Consider the following 6,071-nt stretch of genomic DNA (forward strand, 5'->3'; position numbering starts at 1 on the left):
AAAACTTTTTTCCGATAATCAACTTTTTTTCGTTTAGGTATTTATATATTTTTTAACATTAACTTCATACTGAAAAAAATTATTTTATGTAATTTAGATAAAATTACTATTCAATCAATTTTTACCGGCTTAAAAAAGAAGTCGTGTTTAGGTTTTTTAGCTTTTTGGAGGTGAGTGAAATATTCTGTCTTTGTATCGGCACGTCCAATATTGTTGCTGCTGTGCATGAAACAAGACCTTGATGACATAACAACAGCTTAATCTGTTATGACAACAAGGGATTGTGTAATGCTAACATGAAGGACCATTTAACATTTTGATTAGTTTTCCAGACTTTTATCGCTTTCCATTGTTTATTTATATTTGTTTTGCCACATTTTATTGGTTGTTTTGATCTTTTCTTTTCTATACCATTACGTTGTTTAACTCGATTGATTTCCTTATCCCATATTGTTCTCTCTTTTTCGCTATTACCCAGCACGAAGTTATTCTTAAAACCGTTATCTTAAGCAATGAATGTTTTTGTTCCTTCATGTTGCAATTTGTACTGTTTTTCATTTAGGATTTGAGGGACAAAAAATGACATAGCAAAGGAGTTTTGGCAGTCTATTGGAAACATCCATGCCTGCCGATCTGCTGTGCTGGAGTTCGAGATCCACTCAAGCTCGATAGGTTCTTACAGTGTCTACAACTTCACCATCCTTGTTAGCCATGGATGGGGGTTTGGGGGAGCCTATAGCCTGACTAGTCGTCTGCAGCCATTGCCTAGTCCTCCCTGGCCCTAGCTTGGGTTTGGGGGAGCCTATAGCCTGATTAGTCGTCAGCAGCCATTGCCTAGTCCTCCCTGGCCCTGGCTTGGGTGGAGAGGGGGCTTGGGCGGTGATCATATGATTCAGTCTCTAGGTCATTGTCACTGCCCCTTGCCTAGAGTCTTTGAAAGTTGTAATAACCAGTTGTGCAACTCAATCTTGGCTATTAGAAAGAAACTGAAAATTAAAACAACAATGATGGATATTCAGCTCAATTGCAGAGCACTTGGATCGCGTTTGCAATCCTCGTGGTTCAATCATGGCCGGCTTCAACCCGGTTTTGATCAGCATCAGCTAAATTCAGGAAGAGGCATGTGGGGCTGTTATCTTCATCCGTGGACTTTCCAAGAGCCATCCCTACGAAAATATAGAAAAGAATATTTGATATTTTTGTCATAGGATTCCTCAAATTCAAGACACTTTACAAAAACCATCTTATTTCTTCAAAAGTTCAAACTTGAATGTTTTTATATTGAAAAGGCTAACATAAGTTTCTTTTTATAGTTTATTTATGAAAGATCTATTTTAATGTTTTTATTCCTAAAGTATTTTATATTAATTGCTCATTACTTCTATTGTAATTTATTCATGTCCTTATCACTTTGCTCACTGGGCTATTTTTTTCCTTGTTGGAGCCCTTGGGCTTATAGCATTCTCTTTTCCAATTAGGGTTGTAGCTTAGCTAATAATAATAATAATAATAATAATAATAATAATAATAATAATAATAATAATAATAATAATAATAATAACTAGGGTTGTAGCTTATGTAATAATAATAATAATAATAATAATAATAATAATAATAATAATAAGTTAATGGTGTATTATTCTGGTTTTTTCATATCTGACTTCTTACTGTATCATATTTTTTTTCATCATACGCCTTAATCCACTTGGTATGGGAAGGTACCAGAAAAGTACAGACTTTAAACCATCAGTAAATCATTTGGGCTAAGTATACTAATCACTCGACCTTTACGTTGCTTCTAGCAAGTGCTTCTACCCTGTACCAACCGTGTGTCACACGATCGTACATAGTTCATTTTGTGTATATATTATGCTTGTATCTTCGCTCTTCCCTCGCAATAAAAAGAACCAGACTAAACGTGTCTGCTTTTCTCCTCTGTAACAGTGTCTGTTTTTTTAACATGAAATTTCTTGTTGCTTTGAGCTTTTGTATATAAAGGAGAGTGTTCTATAATAAAGTTACTCAGTTGCTTTCATACTGCCTTTGAGTCACAACCTTCTCTCGGCTCGCCACAACCCTTTCACATCGGGATAGACTAGTGGAGGTTACCTATAACATGGGGTTGGTTTCAAGGAAAGGAAAGAACTTCGGCCTCTGCTTCATTCATTCTTTATGTGCTAAGTCATAGAAGAATCCTGTGCGCTGTTAAATTTCCACAATATTAGCCACAACTTAGAGATGTTACCAGTTAAATCTCAACCGCTTGCACTTTATTTAAAGGTTTAAAGGCCACATATGAATGGCATATAGGCAAGGGACAGTGACATTGCCCTATCATGCAGGACAATGCCCTAGAGACTGACCATATATACATATGATCAGCGCCCAAGCCCCCCTCTCCACCCAAGCTGGGACCCCAGATGGCTAGGCAATGGCTGCTGATGACTCAACAGATAGACATTTAGGCTCCCCCAAACCTCCCATCCTTGGCTCTCAAGGATGATTAGGTTACAACGAACAAAGGAACTAACGAGTTCGCGCGAAACTCAAACCCCTGTCAAGAGCGTTACCACATTTTTATGATTGTTGCCCTGTAATTGTTCAGTGGCCACTTTCCTCTTGGTAAGGGTTGAAGATACTGTTTAGCTACGGTAAGCACCTCCTCTAGGAGACGGACACTCCAAAATCAAACCATTGTTCTCTAGTCTTGGGTAGTGCCATAGACTCTGTACCATGGTCTTTAACTGCCTTGAGGTAGAGTTCTCTTGCTTGTGGATAGGCCCAAGTATTCTAGGTTATTTCTCTTCCTCTTGTGTTGTTACAGTTTTTATAGATTATATAGGAGATATTTATTTTTATGTTGTTACTGTTCTTAAAATATTCTGCTTTAATTGTTAATTACTTCTCTTGTAGTTTCCTTATTTCTTTTCCTCACTTCGCTATTTTCCCTGATGGAGCGCTTGGGCCTATAACATCCTACTTTTCTAACTAGTGTTGTTCCGTAGCAAGTAATGATAATAATAATAATGATAATAATAATAATGATAATGATAATAATAATAATAATAATAATAATAATAATAATAATATTATTATTATTATTATTATTATTATTATTATTATTATTATTATTATTAGCTAAGCTACATCCCTAGTTGAAAAAGAGAGAGAGAGAGAGAGAGAGAGAGAGAGAGAGAGAGAGAGAGAGAGAGAGAGAGAGAGAGAGAGAGAGAGAGAGAGAGAGAGAGTGTTATCGCTTGAGCAAGAACTATGGTACTCCTAAGAAAAGAAAGAAAACGGAGGTATTTTCGGGAAAAGGAAAACGGAATAACTATCGGTGAACAATTTAATTACTGTAGCCTACCTGGGTAAGTAGTGTAAAGTACGTTTATATTTTAGTTTACAATACATATGCTTGATTCAACTATTATTTAATCTTACCAATATCATATATCAATTCCATGCATAGTTATTTTTTTTTACTCTCAAGCTACGCTTGAATCTGCACTCTTAGGTGCAGATGCAACAGTTCCTCCCTTACATAAACCAGATGGCTCCGTCACTCACTGTCCAAAGTAAAAGGCAACTCTTTTGGCTGATGTGTTTGACAGTAAGCACAGTAATAGAAAACTAGATATTCCTCATTCCTGTTTTCCTGAGGCTAAAGTAACTAGTTTGGCTTTTCTATCTCTTGAAATTAAGGATCTCTTGATGGACCGTATGGAGGTGTAGACCCAAATGGTATTTTTCCTTTGTTTTTTATAAAGACTGCAGATTTCTTACCTCTAAAGTTATCTGTCATTTCGCGCAAGTTAGCAAGATGAGCTTTTAGCACTTGTTGGATAATTGGTCATGTTACTACACTAAGTAAATGTGTTTGTGGTAGCTCAAGTCCAACTGATTACCGCCCACTTTCCATAACTTTCATATTTTCTAAATTTTTTTTAACGTCTTTTGGTTAAACGTCTTAATAGGTTTGCTGAAGGTAATCATCTATTCCCTAGTGTGCAATTTGGCTTTCGTAAAGGCCTTGGAACATGTGATACCCTTCTTACAATCTCCAATGCTGTACAGAAATCCCTTGATTGTGGTCAGGAAGTTCGTATGATTGGCCTTGATTTTAGAGCTTCCTTTGGCCGTGTTTATTATGAGGCCCTTTGTTTTCAAACTCATACAGTAAGGAGTGGGTGGATCTTTTTCTCAGCATCATTACAGAATTTTTAAGTAATAAATTGCAAAGAGTTGTTGTTGATGGGCACCATAGGGAGTATTGGAAAGTTGATGTATGGAATCCCTCCGGGTAGTGTTAATGGCCCATCATTTTTCATATACACAGGATATGTTGTTTTGCCTAGAATACAAGGTCTTTGCATATACAGATGATGCTATTCTTTTTGCATCAATTTCATCTCCTGAATATAGATCTGAGTTTGCTGAATCCCTTAATAAAGAGCTAGTTAAAATTAGAGCATGGTGCAAAGTATAGTGTCTTCTCAACATCCAGATCTCAACATTGATAATATTTCTTTAACTCTGTATAACTTTTTTTATATTTTAGGTGTGATTCTCGAACGAAATTTACTATTGAAAAACACATTAGGTCTGTGTTTTCTTCAATAAAAAGTTGGCTTATTGAAGATTTTCGGTGATCAATCTATTCTGAAGAAGTTTTTCATTTCTTTCATTCTACCTTGTTTCGAGTATCATTCTTCTGTCTGGTCTTCAGCTGCTGATTCTCATCTTGATTTGTTGGACAGGACCTTACAGTATATTGAATTTCTTATTCATGATCTAAACATTAAACTCTGGCACCGTCGTTCAATTAGTTCGTTATGCATATTGCTTAAGATTTTCATAATTCTGACCATCCATTACATTCAGATCTTTCCGGACAGTACTATCCTGTTCGTAAAACTAGGTATGCATTTAATTCTAATAGGTATGCCTTCTCCATTATGAGGCTCAATACTTCCCAGTATTCAAGAAGACGTATTTCAGCTGTGACCAAGTTATAGAATGATCTTCCTAATCGGGTAGCTGAATCGGTAGAACTTCAAAAGTTCCAAGTTGCAGAAAATTTGTTTATTTTGAACAGCCTGACATGTCTTTTTATAGTTTAAATTTGAAAGATCTGTTTTGATGTTGTTACTGATCTTGAAATATTCTATTTCAATTGTTCATTACTTCTCATATGGTGTATTTATTTTCCTTATTTCCTTTCCTCACTGGGCTATTTTTCCCTGTTGGGGCCCTTGGGCGTAATAATAATAATAATAATAATAATAATAATAATAATAATAATAATAATAATAATAATAATAAAGCTTCACTCTTGGCCTGTCTCTCACTGCGTTTTCATTTATTTTTCGCAAGTGTTTTTATTATGGTATCTACATCTTTCCTGTCAAGTTATAGGCATCATGTTTTGTTGACGAAGAATATATGCATAATTTAATGCTACCCTTATTAGATTTTGATTTTGAATAAGACTTTGAATATCTTTTCATCATCATCATCATCATCAACCGTTGCTAGTCCACTGCAGCACAAAGGCCTCAGGCATGTCTTTCCACTCGCATCTATTAATGGTCTTTCTATGCCAGTCTATACCCTCAAATTTTCTTAGTTCATCTATCCAACGTCCTCTCTTCCATCCCCAGCTTCTTTTACAATCTCTTATGACCCATTCTTTAATTCTTCTTGTCCATCTATTATCTGTCATTCTCATTTTATGCTCTGCCCGTGTTCATTTCTTTTTCTTACATGTTGATAGAATATCCTCTACTTTAATTTGCTCTCGTATCCATGTTGCTCTTTTTGTCTTGAGTTATAACTAGCTTGTGTTCTAAGGCTTTAGTAAGGCTACAAGTTTTCTGATACATAAGTTAATACTGGTAGGACCATCTGATATTTTCTTTTTAGATAAAGTGGCATTCTAATGTGCATAATCCCATTTTGTTTACCAAAAGCTCTCCATCCCAAACTTATCCTTCTTTTAATTTTGGTCTCGTGTCCTGGGGAAACACTTGCTGCCGTTGATTGATTGATTTGAGGTTTTCTGGCATCCTGAC

Source organism: Palaemon carinicauda, chromosome 30 (genome assembly GCF_036898095.1).
Source record: "Palaemon carinicauda isolate YSFRI2023 chromosome 30, ASM3689809v2, whole genome shotgun sequence".
Classification (NCBI taxonomy): domain Eukaryota; kingdom Metazoa; phylum Arthropoda; class Malacostraca; order Decapoda; family Palaemonidae; genus Palaemon; species Palaemon carinicauda.